Raw genomic sequence first — 19,944 nt, 5'->3', positions numbered from 1 at the left:
TAGGGGCCATGTTTTTCACTAAATTTAAGAAATATGTTATTATGATTATGCTAAGCCTAACAAAGACCCCCTATTAGAGATGCAAAACTAATTACGAGGAGGAGAAATTAAGCACATCATCGGATCATGCGACTTTTTGATGTATCTTTATTGAGATCGAGTGCATTGACTTAATGCTCGTTTAAATATGTATTGAGCACTCTATCATCTTCTTGCCTTGGCCAAGTTAACATGAAGAAATTTCCTTTTTAAATGAGTCATTCTTGAAGCATTAAGAACAACATTAAAAATAAGGTTCATGCAAACAAGTGGGTAAGCCCAAAACTACAAAGCATATCACTTTTTCCTTCTCTTCCTCCATGTATTTTCTAGGCTAAATTTTGGGAGAATCAAAGCCCGAATAACTTTAGAATCCAAGCTAGTGCTTGTTGTAGAGCGCCGCGGACTCAAAGCCAAAGCGTTTTATCATAGTAAACCCATCCTCTAACCAAGCATGATATTGTGGATCAGGAGTAGCTTAACCATCATAAGCCATAATAAAGAATCCACAGCTTGACCCAGTTTTTATCTCAGTCAAGTTGTTTTATATACGAGAACATTTATGTGGGATTGCACACATATCAGATTATCCAGAAAAAACAACCATGTAGAGCACAGAATCGCCTAAGATGCGTAAATACAAGCCGGTGTGAAAGTCGATGCAATCGAAGTAGTGTGATCTGGATCATCAAGAGGCATGCATGGGACACGTGCTTCTCTATCCCATATACGGTATTTTGAAAAGACTCACTTTGTGGTGCCGTATATAAGCTCACACACGGCCCATCAGACAACATGGAAGCTGCGTGTTGAGCACAGAGCGAACTATTGTTTCGCCTTTTACTAAAGAATACCGTGTGCTCGGCACAGAAAGCAGCGTATCCGAATTTTTGGTGCGGCTCCTCTCTCTGTGAGGGGGGCTCCTCAAAAGTAACAGCTAAGATGGAGAGCCTCGAGCGAGGCGGCAGCGACCTCCTTCAGGCGGCAGCGACCTCTCCGGACTCGGATTTTGACAGTGTGGACTCACGGATTTCATACACTGCAGCAGCGGGTTGGGTTTGGGTGACTCTATCATTGCCCAAGAATGTGGGTATCGTTTGCTCCGGTGCATTTCTGTTCGCTATTACCATTTTTCATTGGGTGATGCTAGCATCGCCTATTGACTCTCTTAGAATGTAGGTATCGTTTGCTCCGCTCAACCGAGTCTCCTTTTATGGTTTCCTGAATTCGCATGGTGCTACAGGCAATGGAGAACGAGCCTAGCACCGAACGCTCATTGCCTGGATTACGAGACCATTATCAGCAAGGCAAGGTCCAAATCAGCTTTGGTGCATCCTCATACCCACCTACCCTACAGCCCAATCCACAGGTCCAACGCTACTGCTTCTACTCTGTTTGGAATATGCCATGCACCTGCCAGGCCATCTTCTTCATTCAGCTTCTTAAAGCACGTTCTATGCATCGTGCTGCATTATTATAGGTGACTGACCGGCCTGGCACGCCCCACTTGGCCTTGGCAGTGCTAGCTTTTTGCCTTGCTTTATAACCTGCTTCGTTATTGGATGTGTGGACGCTTGGTTTCTCAATGAAGCTTGCTGTGGTCTTGAATCAACAAGCTAAGGCTCCAGTTTGGGTGTTCATTGCCGTAGAGAGCACTATCCAAGAATGGAAATTTCAAGGAGGCCTCGGTCTATCCTCCAAATTCCTCTAATGACACAGCCTGGTTGTGGGATGAGCTTAAAGACAGGCTCCAAGGAGAGCATTGGCTGCTTGCTGGTGACTGGAACATGACTGAGAGGCATGAAGCCCGTTCCCACGCACAAGGGACCAAGGTATGCAAGGTAATGCTTTTGAATTAGTGGACTGTGAAGATTTCAACCTGGAAGGGCTAGGTGGACAGGATGCAGGATAGTCAGGGCTGGATGCTCCCATATAGCAGAGGTTTCCAAGTCTGAGCTCAGCCGGTTTGTGATGCTGCCATGGCTAGGCCATTCTCTCATAATCTGTGCATCTTCGGCGGCCTCTTCTGATTCCGGATGCCTGCTTTCAGCTGCTCCTTTCCTTTGTAAGTTCGTTTGAACTTCTTCTTCAAACTTTTCGCTCAGTGCTTGCTCGGTGAAGAAGGGTGGGTCCACCGTCTGCAAGAATCGAGAACGAATGCACAGATCTAGGAACCCATTGATATTGCCTTTGCCTTGGCACATTTCATGTGCAATTGTCATGACTACATAAACTCCAGCTCGCAACCACTAGATGATGTGCGCCACCTGCAATAATTCTGTGCTGATGTACGTGAGACTTTGGCAACTGATGAAGCCCACCGAATCCCATTGAAATGGAGAAGTATTGTTCTCTCATTCAATTCTCAACCGCTTTTTGCTTGAAGTAGGCCACCCTAAGTCTCCACTCTTTCAATCGGGTTCCATGTATATTCATAGTAGATTTTCAGGAAGGGATTGTTGACGAGTGAGAGAAACACCCCTGTTGCTAATGAGTGACCTAGACAGAGATCACTCTTCCAAACACTCATGCACATGAAATGTACATGAGCTTTGCAATAATTGTATCAATAATTGTGGAATGCACATGAACTTTGCAGCCATACATAGCTGCTCATCGGTATGCTTAGTATTATGATAGCAGAACTCAGCCAAATGTAGCCACTTATCCCAAGTGGTTTAAGTGGCTAATTTTCTGTTTGCGAGATTTCCTCCTAGCTTGCTTGTTGTTGACTCATGCTACAGAGCACATGTAGAACTGCGTTTAATTAATGATTGTTCAACAACAAACTTAACGAGAGGGAAGGGACTAAGACTGCAATAGCAGTAGAGAAACCTCTGGAAAAAATGGAGCACAAATGCAAATCATTTCGGCCAGACATGGAAGCCCAGCCTGGTTCATGCTCCTGGAGACGTCCTAGTTGAGTGGCGCATCTAGTTAGTAGCAGGGAAGCCGCCAAGACGAGCGGCACATCTGTTGGAAGACAAGGTGAAACACACAAACTTACTTGCTACTGCTGATTCGGGATGGCTCACGGCTCGCAATCCTCGTGGAAATCATCAAGGGATGGCTCAAGCTCATGGTGCTGAAAATCGTTTCTCTCTCTCCAGTCGCTCTCATGGTCTCTTTCTCTCTCGCTGAAGCTCCAGAACTGATGATTTTTTAGTGCAAGTCATTACACCCATTGCGAAGCCTATGCTTGGTCTCTCCATGGAGAAACCAAGCTGAAAAGTAGTAGCATCACCATGGTTGAGCCAGATGTCAATCCCTTGGGCGTACATCCACCACCATCATGCGGTACATCTGCTCCATCATACAATCTTTTTATTTTCCAGAGAAAAAGGAACTTCTATTAATGCTTGAAAACACCATACAAAACAGCTACCAAAAGGAGTGGTAGATGGTAAATACAAAAGAGAACAGGTTGCCAGCTATAGGACAACCTACCTCTTTCCGGATATCCGGCTCATGTTAAAAATCGACCAACATAGGGTGCGCACAGCGGAAGACTGATAGACTGGCCCAAAAGCTCACACAGTGTGTGGTGACTGAAATCACCAACTTCTTAACTTAGGTGCTTCAAATAGATGTGCAGACTGATAAATAGATAATGATCCAGCTAGATATAGAAGCTACCAAGAGAATATATTTCCGTACAAAGCTATGGACACAATACAAAAGAGATAGATCCAAAGTCCCACCAGAGCATGGTCCTTTGATCTTACCACCTCGTACTTCTACTATCTGCCGGATATCTCTAGAACTTGAGCCAGTGTGCTCCACCTCGAGCGTGTGTAGACTCTCTGTCCAGATCTCAGTGCCCTGCTACCTTGGTAGGCAGCCTAGGGCTCAGCCTTGAGGTAAGGCTGCAGCACCACCTCCAGCACCCCTTTACCTCCTAGTTGTAGGCCAAAGGATGAGGGTAAGGTGCTTCTATCTACTCCTCTGATGGCCGACCTGCTGGATGAAGTAATGCCCTGCAATGGGCTCATTATATAGGCATCTAGGGCCCTCATAACAGCCGACTGGCAACCCCTAAATGGCCGACTCAATCTGTCCCATAGCCGACTGGGGCAGGCCCTCAAAACTGCCTATAAGTGGGGGCCCAGCCCCCCCTTTGTTGTGTGTGCCAGCCCACTGGCTGGCCCCCTCCATGCCCCCCTATTTTGGGGCTGTGTGCTGGCTCTTATGACCAACCAGGCTGGCCAACCAGCCAGCTCCTTGGCCGTATATAAGGGCAGGGTGCTGCCTACTGCAGCCCCTCCCTTTCCTTGCAATCTGCTGTGCTGCTGCCAAGCCCTGCTGCAGGCCTTTCACCTGCCAATAGACCTGTTCTTACCTGCTGCTGCAGATCTGCCCTTTTGCAGGCCCGTTCCATCCCTTGGATGCCGTGCCTTCTGCACTGTCTCTGGCGCCAACTGTTGCAGCCTTCATCTCTTGTGAGGTGCTGCCCATGTGGCAGCCCCCTCTCTCTCTCTCTTCTTTGGGCATATCCTGCCCTAGGTCTCCCTCCCCCACACTCTCCTCATTTGGGGGCTTACAGATGGGGAGGTGACCTATCCAACAGCTCAATGCCTAGAGAGATTCCGAACAGGAACTAGCAACCACGGTGGTGGTCTATACATCCAGTGAATACCCCTCGCGAAAAGGGTGTAAATGATTAGTGCAGGCCAGGCCTTGCAGAAACGCTTCCACCTTTTAGCCTCACTGAACCTGGAGTACTGGGCACGCAAAGTAAAAATGATGTCCTGCCAAATGGCAACTAAGGCGTGTCCTCCCTTTGTGAGGCTACTATCCCCCAAGTGAAATCCCTCATCATCCTCTGTGTACTAGCCACAATCCTGAGGGAAGCCAACCACATCGGCTGTGCGACATAGGCAGTGAGGGATTGTCTCCAGAATTCCTTCCATGCAATCATTAAAGCACATTCTATGCATCGTGCTGCATTATAGGTGACTAACCGGCCTAGCATCTTTATTTTCCACACCACTTGGCCTTGGCAAGAACAAACTGCTCTGCTAGCTTTTGGCCGTGCTTTATAACCTGCTTCGTTATGAAGCTTGCTGTGGTTGGCCCTCCAGTCTTGAATCAAGAGGATAAAGTCAAAGCTAAGGCTTAAGTTTGGGTGTTCATTGCCATAGAGAGCAATATGCAAGAATGGAAATTTCAAGGAGGCCTCGGACTATCGTGCAGATATCTCTAATGACACAGCCTGGCATGATGCTGAGGAGAGTTAAGTAGCTTGTATGGATCAATGGCTGCATGTAGCTATACACATCTAGAGATATCGATCGGTGCATTTGAGTCGTATTCTGTTGCTAGACACCTCTTTTATGCCATTTCAAGCTCCACCACATGGTTGGTTTGACATATGCTATTTGCTTTTTGCCATTATTTACCTAAGGTTGCTGTGAATGGTATAGATCTTCAATAGTTGCACATCATGGGTTAGTATGGAAAGAATAGACCCTATAGGCAATCCTCTGATTGCCTCATGTAAGTGCTTTTGGCCATTATTTACCTAAGGTTGCTGTGAACGGTATTGATCTTCAATAGTTGCACATCATGGGTTAGTATGGAAAGAATAGACCCTATAGGAAATCCTCTGATTGCCTCGTGTAAGTGCCTTAAGAAAAATCAAGAAGGATCTCAGGCAAGTACATGCACTCTGCCGACTCACTTGGGACGTGACGTGCTTGAAATGCATACAATAAGCCTCATGAGGAGATGCATACTGCAGAATGCTTTATTGATTGTAAATCATGTTGACAGGGGCTGTTTTTTATGCAATCAAACTTTTGTATCTATTTCAAAGGTTGATGCCCGTACTATCTCATGAATCAATTGAGTTTTTAATGTTGCCATGAATGTGCTGAAACAGAATTAGCTATATTTCTATCTAGCTCTAACTAATTTCCTCCTAATTTCTTCCCCTTAGTCAGACCTAGACTAGACTAACTCCGAAAGCTAGAGCAGGGATCGCCAAATTAAGTAGGAAAAGCGGAGGGTAGAATGGGGTACCTTTTAGCAAATGGAGGGTAATGTAAGTCATGGGCTGGACTTACCACAGTGACTTGTGAGGGGCTGCACAAGGCTCGCACGCACAGAAAAGGATTATTCCTTATTGAATTCCCAGCTGAGCAATCAACTCTGTTATACAATCTAGTTTCATTCAGTGAATGGAATAAGATGAGTGCATGTGGGTCAGCAACACCTTTTGCAAAAATCAGGGCAATTCCCCAAAGCTACCATGTGGCATCTTTCGAGTAGGCTACAGTACAAAGGATTGACTACAAAGCCAATTAAAATTATACTGAACTACCCCCTTTATTATAGTCCTCCCATCCAATTTCGAGAACTATAATAGGAAAGGAAAATAGTGAGAAGAGTAGATGGCACCGGATCATCACCTTGCAACAATGATGATGACCAAAGCCTCCTAATTACTGCATCAACTCAGTAGGTAAGGGTGCTGAATCCACAATAGATGAGGACTGCCACGACGATGATTTATCAGGCCCCTCCATTTGATGTAGTATTCCACATATGATGTATTCCAAAGTACATGGTCCCGAAAACCAATGATTTTCTTTGAGATGTCTTCTAGGGTCCATGCTCGCTTATACCCATCGTGTTCTAGCATGCCTTTACCCTTGCACTCCCCCCTCCTCCTCCCTTCTCCTCCCCTCCTTTTTCCCCTCATCCTCTCTCCTCCCTTCCTTCTCCTCCTCTTCCCTTCTTCCTCTTCCCTCCTCCTTCCTCTACCTTGACCTTGTTCGTCCTTCTCAACCCTTTGCCTCGTGAAATTGTGATGGAGACTAGCTCTCCATTGCTCAACCTTGAACCCATTCTCAACCTTGTGACTCTTTCTCAACCTTGAACTCTCTCTAAACCCTAGAACCTCTAGTAAGCTTTCTCAATCATGCACACACTAGAGATGCTTTCCATGCTTTAGCCTACACCTCCCACCAGAATACAACCCAAGGACCTATGCTCCATTTGTGAACACTTATGCTACAATGAGAAAAGAGACGACATAGGTGACCGACACCCTCGAATTTGGAAATGAGAGAAAAAGTGATAGCAGAGTCATTGCTATTAATAATGCCTCCATTTTGTTGATGGTGTAATAAGAGATTAATATGAATGTTATATGTCTAACATCCAAATTGAACTGAAGTGAGTTTACTTCTTTTCAAACGTTTAATTTATTTTTGAACTATAACATGATGATTTTCAAGTTAGTAATTTATTTTAAAAGTTTTGTAGGGAGCAACATGAAGAAAGTAAAAACTTTGTCTCTTGCACTTTAGAGAGTGAGTTGACTAGGCTGTAGCCATGCTCCACTTCTCATGGAGATGTAGGAGCTCCTATATCCCAGGTACTTAAAGCTACACTTCAATTCAAATTGTTGCATCTAGTCTATTTTTGAAGGAAATCCAACGAGAGAGAGAGAGAGAGAGAGAGAGAGAGAGAGAGAGAGAGAGATCAAATGAAATTTATGGTAGAATCTATTGGAGACCCAAGAGGATTAATGTTAGAATCGTTAGACCAAGTGGATGAATTTATGATTGGAGAGCCAAGAGAATCTATGTTAGAATTCATTCGAGACCCAAGAAGATCTATGAACTTTCTTTTTTTTATGTTATAACATTTATGAGAGAGAGAGAGAGAGAGAGAGAGAGAGAGACAGAGAGAGAGAGAGAGAGAGTCCCAAGAGGATCCCTGATTTTTATGAATTGAATGAAGTGAGTTTTATGTTAGAAATCATTGGCACAAAAGAGGATCTATGATTATGGAACATCTTCTATTCTTTACTTTTCATCACCCCAATATATACTCATAGATGTCAGGCACACGCACAATATCATTGAACTCTCAATATATAAAGTCATGAAAGTCATACTAACTACTTTGAGGGTAGGCTACAGTAAACACTTACAAGGTAAACTACTAAAATCATAGAAGCCACACACTCTTTTTGGTCTGACATCCAACCATCCTGACTCCAACAAGTCTGACTCTACATCTCGTGTCCATGCCCTACCAAGCCTTCAAAGGTTGTACCATTGTATGACCTCGAATTAATATTGTATTCTAGAAACATGTAGCCGCTGCTTGAGGTTTTATTGTTGTATTTAACTCTGGATGCATGTTTGTGAATGCCCATTGGCGAAAGTTGTATTTGAAGAGCATGTTGCTCAGTTGTAAAGGCCCTAGGAACGTATCTCATAAATTGGATTTGATTATTTTCTTGCCCATAGTAAGCTGTTTGAATTCGTAAGCATAATGATAAAATTTACTTTTGAGGAAATCTTCCTACCTATCTAGGAGGACTTTGGCTTGTACTTGATGGCAAGATTAAATTTTTATAGATGTGTGCGTGTGTGCGTGTGTGTGTGTGACAGTGGGTTTGCTATTGGGTGCTCTGGACTCTATGGAAGGACCAAAATCAAAGAGTCTTTGGTGATCCAACTTTTGCTCTTTTCTCTTTTTAAAGGCACTCTTTGCAGCAATCCTTATATGATTGTCTGCAAACTCAATCGATAGATTATGATGTATGCTTGTCGTATATTGAGATCTTCTCTTGATGTACCTGGGCACATCCTTTTTTAGGATAGTGTCTCTATAATATAAAGCATAAAAGAGTTTCACAAAAAAACAAAAAAAGTGTGTGTGTGTGTGTGTGTGTGAGAGAGAGAGAGAGAGAGAGAGAGAGAGAGAGAGAGAGAGAGAGAGAGACATGTATTAACGTCTTTCGAAGGCCTCATGGGCATATAAGACAAGGTACAACCAAGAGCAGGAACCCTTACAAGCCACTATGGATTGAGGCAAAGGGCTCACCTAAGGCCCTTGCTGTGTAGTGCTAATAAACTCAAAACAAGTAATGAAAACTAGTAATGAAAACACAAAAACTCAAAAATTTTGAGAAAACAAGAGTTGGGATCTAGTGTAATCTATGATCCTAATGCCATGTTAGCTCCTATGGGATGTGAAGATGTCGTGCACATCTCTTTGTTGAGTCATCTCACACTGTAGTAGGGGGCGTGGTCATTGTAACCTCTATATCAGATTTGCCATATCAAGAGTGACACCTTGAATTTAGCGGTCCAATCAGAGTAAAACTAAGATCGGCTAGAGCTCCCTTGTGTGAACTCTGGTCACCCTCTATATCGTGGATGGACTCTGCGTCTTTTGCTCCACGACTCAATGAGCACTATGCCTTCCGACTCTACCCTCATAGCAACTAGCTCCTACTCCTCCACTCCAGTATGTCTTGGGGCTATTGACTCAAATGCATAGAGATCTATGACATTTTAGTGTGCTCAATCTATCTCGATCTCCTATGGCACTGCCACCTCCTCCTACTGATAAATTTCAATAGAGTCTCTTTGTGTCACCCCATCTCAATCATATAAAGACCAACACAATATTGGTCTTGAAAGTGGATCAGCCAAGAGACTGGCCCAAGTCTATGTCCCTCCTAAAAGAAATAGTGGTAATGTCCACGGATCTCATAACAAACTAGGAAATGATACTCTATCTTCCCACCTCTTCCAGTGTGCATAGTCTACAGATCCGCTTCTCTTTGGATGTGCCTATGGCTCTCCTTGCCTCAAGGATGATGCTTTACAAAGTCAAAATTTATTAAGCCTATAATGTCTAACATAAAAAAACCATGGCATATGGACAATTGAACTGCAAGCATAGCCAAATGGCCTACTCATCCATCTTGGATAGAAGCGTTAGTAATTAAGATGAAAAATCAACAAATGAAAATAGATCTAATATTTAACATACGTAAAATATTAAAAAATGATTTTCAAACATTCACAAAAATAGATTACATTTCAAAGATCCTTACCCTTACCTAGTAACATATCTAAATTTTTTGTTTTTGAAGTTTGTCTTAGCAACCACAACATTCACTTTCATCAGAACACCATTTTTTGGATCATTACTTTCATTATTGTCATCTACTTTATCACCTTCATCCTCAGTTTCATGTACATCACCTTGTACTCATTGTTGAATGGCATCAATGTTGGTAGGTTTGTCTCCTTCATATTCATTTTATGATCCTCATTCTTAGGACGTTCCATCTCCATCATGAGGATCCACATTCATAGTTTCAGGAAATACATTTCTCACATGTAGCTATTTCTACATCCTTGTTGAATAATTTTGGTGACATAGTTTAGGCAAGAGAAATAGTGCATTATATTATTGAAAGCACTTTCAAGAAAAGAAATGCATTAAAAACATTTTATTTTTTGCATTGGGGTCCCTACAAATAACTTGGCAACATTGAGATTTGAATAACACAACCTTCAAAAGCCTATAATTGACTTGAATTATTTTCTTAGTAGTCCAACATAATTGTGCTCACTATTGATTAAATTTTTGCCTGTTACACTTGCACGAGTGATACATTGCTTTACTTTATGCACATACCTAGAGTATTAATTGTTGAAATGATCTAACACGACTAGATTACATCATTTATCAATCCTCTCAATGCAAAAGTGATGACCATATGTCCACATAGCACCATAGATGCATGCCTATAATAATTTGAAGATGCAAACAAGTTCTTGTAAATGTATGTTCTAAGATGAAATGTAAATAAAAATATGCCTAAAGAAAAAATTTGACTTACATGCCAATGACATCTAAATATATCATCTCCTCCTCTTGAGTCACATGAAATTCATTATAGTGTACCTTGGTTATAACATATTGGCACCAATGTACAAGAGCTTTTAAATACTTCAATGCATTGAGAGATTTTGATTTCTATTTCAAGATGTTATCTAAACCTTTCTAGAAAAGTATCAATGAAGATGATGAAGTATAATTCTCTATTCAAGGGCATGGGAGACTCATAACCTCATATGTTAGAGTATGATCTAGAGAACATCTGAGCTTCTAGAGCATGATGTTGGAAATGGTTGCTTATGTTGCCTTCCTATGTAATTTCCATGTGTCAACATGATTTATGTATATATATTTATAAAAGCAAACTTATAGAAAGCCTTTTACCATGTTTAATCTTTTCAAAGAGACTTAGGCTCTTGAAATTAAGGTGCCCAAACCCCTTATGCCATAATGTGGTGAGATATGCATCCTGATTCTAATGGTGTGCAAGAAGTGCCCTTTGAAATGGAACTACTAATGAAAGCTTATACATTCTTTCAATCTTAGCACTATCACTATCAAGTTCCCTAATTGTGCATCCATACTTGACAATGATAGTTCTATCATTGTAAACTTCCTTGATTGTGCATCCATACTTGTTGGAAAAAAATTTCATAACAAATTCCTTCAATTTTATGAGGTACATATATAACCCATACTCACATTCTCTTTGGAACTTTTGTTTAGACCTAGTTTTAAAACCAATCCTTTTTTAGTGTCATGTATTTTTTTGCACCTTAATTATGTGGGCGCTAGCACTCGACTCCTGTCATCGCTTACACCTTAATTAAACTACCAAGTATTTTCAATGTTCATCTTCATGATTTTGATTGGTTGGTTATTTTATAACACAATAACAAGAAATTACATCTTTGTGTTGGAATTGCTCTTGAGATTTTTCCATTGGTATAATGTCCATATTGATTTCCTTGATTTTTTATTTTGATTATCAACTCTATAGTACTAACCTCTAGTATATCTCTATGCCTCTTCCTACATTTAGTTTCCTAATGGCTATATTCCATAATGTGGAACGTGTTGGTAATGATGAGTTGATTGAAATTGTGAAGATTGATAATTGTTGAAATGTCTGCTAGGGTTGTGAATAGTTTCCTTTGGATTGATGATTAAATTTCTTCCTTTTCCTCTAAGAAATCCTCTTGCTCTAGTAGAGAATAAGTAATCACGATTCTATTCTTGAATAAATGTGTTTGACATTATAAGAAAGGATGTTGGTGTACCTTTAGTGACCATCAGCTTCAGAAAGTAATTATAGGGTAAATTCATATTAATAGATATAAAATATCTTGTCCATGGACATTATTGTTAGAGCATACTATTAGGGCTCCTAGCATATCCCTACAAATCTCTATACACACTTACTTGTGCTCGTAGGACACCCTATGTGAAAAATTCCCCATATGAACTAATCATTACATAATCTACATTTTTGTCATGCAAAAATAATTAGTTATATTTAATTTTTATTATGTTGCTAATTAGCACACAAGTTGTAACAGGTAGTATACTTTTACCCATAGTCCTTATTGATTTTATCAAGTGCAATTTACACTAATATTTCAGTAATTGTATCTTACAAATGGATGTCTATAGTTGTCTAATCTCCTTTAGTTTTACTAGATAATTAGGACCTATTTCTATTTGCAATCTGGTTGCATTGTTCAAGTACATCTCAAGCACAATGATTCTAAACATTTTCTCTGCACTCATCCTATTCCATATAGTTTTATGTGCATCTACAATTGATTTCTTGTCTCTAGTGATTAGAATCATGTTATATTTGGCATTGAAGTTTATAAAAGTAAATGCTAGATGTGTTTTTTCATCCCATTAATTACAACAACCAATGCCTTATTGGACAATCTAGAAGGTGAAATTTTGATTATAAAGATAAAGATCCATCATGTAGGTATGTTCTTTTTTGTTGCAAAGGAAAAAGGATTTGTACATTATGGTACAAAAAATGACTTTCTTTTGAAGAAGAAATGCGGTGGTCATGATTAGGCAAAAGATAATAATCTACCCAAAGTTTCTAATTATTATTACACATGAACATACATAAGGGTGGATATATAAGGCCATGACCATTCATGATCAATGAACAAGGGTTATGGTGAGCTGTATTTGTGATAGCCATCATCAAATACCCAAAGAGATAGGTGAGTCCATTGATTCTAAAAGATTAATGTTTACAAACTATGTATTTAAACTATCTATGGACAATGTTTTTAAACTATGCACATACAATGTTATCATTTTAAGATGCAATCATATACATTATGACATGGCTATGTGTAAGAATGAAACCTCATAACCATGAGACTACAAATAGAGACTTTGTGTTGTTTCATGCAAAAACTAAAGCTATCTAATTTGGACTACGGAGATCGGTACCATAAGGATTGATAGTTCAAACTCTTCTTTCACCAAGATGAGGTTGCTCATCAAAGACATAACAATATACCTCTTAGTTATGAGGTATACCACTTGACTAATCAAATGATCTCGACAAAAATATCTACTATAATAATGACTAGTTACCTATAGACTTGAAAAGCTCTTAACTAAAAAGATGTACATGATATTAGGAAACATCATATGTACATGATGAAGGGATAGATCTAAAGTCATGGATCCAACCACTGATCTGCATAAAGTATGGACTGTATACGATAGCCATAAGTGCATGCTGAAACACTGAGTCTCCCTAGGTTGCGCTATGGCTGAACCTGATGATGTCTACTACATTAGGGCAGGACCACACTAATGCATAGGTATCCTCGTGCTAAGGAATGATCTACTGATCGAAAGAGGTGGTGATCACTGGATCCAAGGGTGCAATGCAGCATGAGTGAGCTGATGTTGAAATGTCCAGAAGACTGATGTGCTGATCTAAACTGCTAAAGGGAATTGAGCCCAAGGTATGCTCTGTGTCAAGGGTGAAAGCATCAGTGATGGATGCTGGAATGGAATCACCTGAAGAGCTAAATCACTGGGGCATATATCTTTGCATGCGACAAAAGATGTGAGTGCCTCGTACTGAGGACTTACCTGCTAAATAACTGCATGATCATAGGTGAAATCCTGCTGAGTATCTGCATCTGTGGTAAAGGATGGAGTCGGATCCATGCATGAAGGTGATGGATGTGCATCACGAGAATCAGTCTGAGCTGAATGTCAATGGGACTGCCTCGTACTGAGGACTTACCATCAAATATGCCTCATGTTGAGGGCTTCCCTTCTTAAGGATTTCTTTCAATTTATACCTTTACCTAGTACTCCTTCCCACACCCTTCTCCATACTTAACTATACCCCCTTATCTCTTTTTTCTCTCCCTCTCTAACCTTAATGCTCCTAGTTACTCTATAAAATTCTCACCCTTCTCAACATATATGTACTTAAAAAAAAAAAAAAAATCCCTTCTCCCCTCCAAAGGTTTTTTCCCCCCCTTACTAATTCCCCCAAGTAAATATTTCCCACCCTCCATTTTTCTCGTTATTAGTAACCGAGGTTATTCCTGTACACTTTCACTATCAAATGTGCCTCGTGATGAGGGCTTACCAAGAAGTGTGCCTCATGCTGAGGGCTTACCGAGGAATGTGCATGATCAAAAAGTGTGGGTTGATCCATGCTAACATTTGAAGCATCTACATCTGCATGTGATCTGTCAAGGCCAATGAAGATCGAGTCGGCATCATACACTGGAACATACCCTGTGGTAATAAATGGTCGAAGAAGGTTCTCTTTCCACTCACGAATCTGGTACGGAGTCATGACTAGTGTATCATCAACTGTGTGATGTGGATAACTCCATGCTGGAGGCGGTCTGGTGCTCTGTGCAAGAGGCTTACCCATGCACTGGCAAGAGTGTCTACCTATGAGAACACTATGTGAGAGCTGCCACTTGGGGGTTTACGCACTAAACAGTCAAAACCAAGTCATGTAAGAACTACTGTGTGTGCCAAGGATCAAGCCTGTACTAAAGTGATGACAACTGTGTGTCGGGAGTAGCCAAGAGGCTGTACAAGGCTGATGTGTATGAGTGCAGGAACCAATGCCAAAAATAGTCAACAATGCGTGACTTTACATGGGTGGCATGTGTGTGTGCAAGAAGAATGCAACACTCCTCAATCCAAGAGGAAGATCACAGCCAAGTGTCACACTGAGTGATGAAGTGCCAAATTCCAAGAATCAGATATGTGAATGTGTACTCCGATGATAGATCCGTTGGGACTGACGCCGATAGGAACTAATCGAGTAATGTGGCAATGGCCGACTTGGCTTGATGGAGTTGGACCTCCTATATGGTGGTGCTATTATATAGCTAGACTAAACGTCGCATCATTAAATGCAGCAAAATGAGTTTTAGTTCATTCATTTTATGTGCTGGATGCACTGCAATGGATCAGGAGGTGGTTCTGATGAAGAGGATTTAATGATGCTGACGTGTGGAAATGTCAAAAGTAAGATATGAGGTGCTCAACAAGTAGAGCATGATCTGGCTAGCATTTTTGCTTTTTGGATCACCTCCAAATTCCCCCTGGATCAAAAGTTATGGCTCTTCGAAGGATGGCCAAAGTTTGATCCAAGGAGGGGGTCAAAAAATGATGATGTGGCCTATGGAGGTCACATGCTGTGATGATGTGTGCCTCTAGAGGGGAGTGTGCCTATTGAGCACTGATGTTGAGGTGGCACAGTGAGTTGGTACTACTTACTGATATGGCACTTGTGTGACTGATGAGGTGGCAATTTGACTCACTGCTGAGGTGGCACTAAACTGCAAATGATGTGGCATGTGCAAATAAGGGATGCTAACGTGGTAGTGATGTGGCACCCTACTGACATGATATTTGTGATAATGTTGCCACGTGGCACAATTGCAACCACAGCTTGGTGTGAGGTGACCCTGGGTGAAGCCTAACCAACCCTATCTACAATTTAGATCAAAACAACATTTTATGCATTCTATGAATGATAATGTTGATTTGAATTCTCATCCAAAAACATGGACGAGAATTCTTAAGAAATGCAAGAGGATGTAAATTCAAAACTAGATTTCTTGATTTGGATGATGATGATGATATTTCCTTTGATGCACATACTCAAATGAGGAAATTCACAATGATGTGTTGAATACATATTCACGTTTTGATTCAAGAAGACCAAGTGCATTTTCTAATACCCATGCAATGTCTAGTTTCTAATATAGTTTCTCAAAAACTATTTTAAATAATGCTGGAAAAGATGCCAGCCATATTGGGTCATGGTGATGGGATGGAGTGGATGAAACTAAGGGTGTAAAGAAGAACCAAGAGAGCCAAAAGATCCTGGAAGAGTTCTAAAAAAACCACAATTTCAGATCGAATGTCTCCCAACACTTGGCCTCTATAAAAATATACATGAAAATTGAAATTAAAAAGTCCAATACCACAAAAAGATATAGAAATATAGCAAACAAAAATAGGCAATCTCCAAATAGAAATAGAAATTCTACAAAAAAAATTAAAAATTCAAATTTTGATATTTAAGAACTGAGATATGATCATGGATTCTGTGTCATAACTCATGAAGATATTTTTAAGAATTTGTCGATCAATACAGAAGATGATTTAAACATGGTGAAATATAAATTTTAAATAGAAAACAAATTCAACAATGTTCTAAAAATTTTGTTCACAATATTTTTAGTTATTTCAATAGTTATGATGTAGAAAAATCAGTGCTTCACTTCAAGAAGATAATTTTTAAAAAAATAGATTACAAGAAATTAGAATTTAATAAAATATATCTTCATAGTTGATTTTTTTATTTGGCTTTTGATTAGGCACAATGATGCCTATGACATGTCCAGCATGTGCAAATGGAGTGAAAATATAATTAATTAATGGTCCTATGGTTTTATTGTGTACAATTTTCATTGGATGATATTATATTTTATGGCTTCACAGTGTTGGCATTTTGCTATATAATGGTGGCACCATATTTTCGCATGTGCTCTTGCATTATACTTGAGTATATGCTCAAGTACAATGGTGACACCATATTTTTGCACGTGCTCTTGCATTGTACTTGAGGACATGATGATGATATGCACTTCGGTTAGTTTTTCTTTATTGCAAACTAACTCCTTCCTTTGGGGTATGGTAGATAGCCATGTTTGGAGGTAGGTTGAACATTGGTTTTGCACCAAGTTCTTCTCTTTATTTTTGGCATAGTCTTGAATTGGTGTGATGTTACATCAAGTGAAAGGTCTATTATATTCCATTATAATGGTCCTATAAATGATTCAGTGGGTTCAGATAGATAGAATTACAAAAAAATCTAACCACCGAGTGTGCCAGTGTTAGCAATGGAAATATTCACTGACTCTAATGTTAGGGAGCAGTCACCAACAAAGTGTATTTACACTATGGAATGTAGGTAGTAGATTTACTTGATGCTTGAACACTCTATGGTGGCTTGTGGTCTTGGAAGGGGAGAACTAACCTGTGTGGTGATGCTAGCCTTCATGACGATTATGGTGGAGTAGGACATTTCTTACAGTGGGGACCCAATTGCATGAATGGATCTTCCCCGAGCAAGGACAAAGGGTCGTGCTCTTAGCTTCAACTTTGGGACCAACATAGAGTTGATTAGAGATCAATAATATGGTTGGCTGAGCAATACCATCAGAGTAAAAGAGAAGAAGCCCTCATCTTGTAGGTGTTAAATAGCATTCGCGAAAGCTAGACAACAAACAGCGTTCCTTCTTTAATGTGGAGAGTCAACCGGTAGTAGCCAGAGTCCTACCTTTACTGCAACAATCACTAGCAACTTCCATGGGATATAACTCCTAGAAAAATCCAAAATTAAAGCTGTCAATGCCTACCAGAAGCGACAAGGATCTGCCAAAGGAATATGTGGTCTACCTTTAATCTAATCTCCCCTACCTTGACATTCTCTATTTTGATCTACTCACATCCCTCCCTAACTCCAATACTATCCTCCATACCTTTCTAGAAATCCACGCTAATCCGTATTCCTTGCCATGCCTCTTTGCCCATGCTTCTCAACATTATTGCCTAATCCAAGAATCTAACTCCTATCATCCAGTTACACCTAACTTTTTTCCAACACTTGACAATACATCCCTTGAGGATTATCAAGTTGCTAAATCAATTTGCCCTGCTCTCCCTCCACTTTCCACCAACATCCCTACTTCTACCTTCTCAAATTCACTACTTGCTTTGACCTCAAGCTATTCCCCTATAACCTCTTCCTCTCTCCCAAGACCACATGTTCCTCCAATCTCCCTTGAGTTTTCAATGGAAGACACCAATAATGATTCCATCAATGAGCTTCAAAAATTGGATAATCCAATTCACACACCCACAAGGGAGTTGGAACAAGAGACAGATAGGATTCCCATGCCCGGTAACCCCATTGGTGATTTTTGGAGGCAATACCAAACATGCAGTGAAGAGGAGGATGGGACCTCACTAGAATTTCAATGAGTATCCACTAAGCACAAATCACCCTAGACATCAGCATGAAATTGGAGCCATAGCCTGCTTAGTGTAGACCAAAGCTGGTCAATGAAAAGTACCTCCTTGAATACATACAGGCTCTATCTTCCTTTTGCGTGCATCCCATATTTGATACGGTACCCCATCGCTATCAGTGGGATGCCAATCATCATAATCTAAATAATGCAGATGCTCCTTGCAATTGGCTATTGCAATTGGCTATTAATCAATAGAAACTCTAAAATCAAATGGACAAGCCAGGAAACACTCATTGGAGCCTTGGACCGCCGACATGCATCAATTATGCAAAGCAGTTATGACAAAACACTCAAGGAAAGTGCAAGATACAGTGAAGCCTTAGCAGTCATCCTGGAGGTGTACCTCACCATTGACGACCATTTTCCCAACCTCAGCTTCAATACAAATCAACATATAGATCCTCAAACAACAAGTTTCCTCTTTCAAAGGGCCATATATCTTCAAGGGTGCTATGTTTTTTTTTTTAAAGAAATGGTTGACACTGGCTTCTTAAAAACTGAGCAAGCAATCAATGGTGTTCGTGGATTACAAGGAAAAGATCAATAAGAAGCTCGCTCCATCTATCACCACCGCCATCTTTACCATACTCATTGGGTAAAGACAACTGCATCACAACATCATCTACAGACCCAACCATAACCCGAGGATGGGTAATCAAATCGGTCTAGGGGAGTTGTTAACCCTATGGCAACAAGGGCCAGAAGTGCAGTCTAGGACAACAACTATGAGAGCATTGTGTGTGTAGAATAGTGGAAAAGCTCCGCTTGTAATATCTTGAGCCTAAAAGATGGTATGATAAATCTTAAAGGGTGAGGATAGCCAAAATCCTCTCTAGAAAAGATCTAATCATACTTGCAAAATCAGGATCTAGAGAGAGAAAGACTAAAAGCCTACACTTTCCAAGGTCCCTCCACTTCATGTAGAGACCCAAAAAGCCCCTCCACTTTGTGTAGAGACCCAAAAGGTTCCCCCACTTTGTGTAGAGACCCAAAAAGTCCCTCCACTTTGTGTAGAGAACCAGAAAGTCCCTCCACTTTGTGTAGAGACCCAAAAGGTCCCCCCCAAAAGTGGAGGGACTCCTGTCCAAAAGGTCTCCTACAAAAGAGGTCCCACCACAGAGGTATCTACGGATTGTGTAAAGACCAACATGTATAAATATCTCTAAATGGAATGAAGCTCCCACTCTTTGGGGTTCAGTGTTCAAGCTCACTATTGTGTTCATGCGATTGATCTCCATTGCGTCCATGCTCTCTTACACAACCATGTTCTAGCATGCCCTTATCCTTGCACTCTCTACCCTTGTACTCCCTCCTCCTCCTCCTTCCTCCCTCTTCCTCCCTCCTCCTCCTCCCTCCTCCTCCTTTTGCTTCCTCCTCCTCCTCCCATCTCCTTCTCCTTCCTTCTCCTTCCTCCCTCCTCCTCCTCCTCCTCCTCCTCCCTTCTCCTCCTCCTCCCTCCTCCTCCTCCTTCCTCCCTCCTTCTCTTCCCTCCCCCTCCTCCTCCCTTCTCCTCCTCCTCTCTCCTCCTCCTCCTCCTCCCTCCCTCCTGCTCAACCCTTACCCCTTGAATCCGCAAAGGAGACTAGCTCTCCACTCCTCAACCTTAGACTCCTCCTAAACCCAGCAACCCCCTCTGAACCTT

At 41.0% G+C, this 19,944-nt stretch overlaps 1 non-coding gene across 1 annotated transcript; it reads left to right on the top strand.

Moving 5' to 3' along the window:
* Nucleotides 1–839: 839 nt before the first annotated feature.
* LOC147901870 (U5 spliceosomal RNA) lies at nt 840–958 on the top strand. Its single transcript, XR_015541086.1, has one exon. It is a non-coding gene; the product is annotated as a U5 spliceosomal RNA (small nuclear RNA).
* Nucleotides 959–19,944: the final 18,986 nt, after the last annotated feature.

Source organism: Dipteris shenzhenensis, chromosome 5 (genome assembly GCF_047967505.1).
Source record: "Dipteris shenzhenensis isolate YYH24624 ecotype China chromosome 5, Dip_SZ_1.0, whole genome shotgun sequence".
NCBI classification, from domain to species: Eukaryota; Viridiplantae; Streptophyta; class Polypodiopsida; order Gleicheniales; family Dipteridaceae; genus Dipteris; species Dipteris shenzhenensis.
Note: the sequence above shows the minus strand (reverse complement) of the source record. Positions and strands in the feature narration are given on the sequence as shown.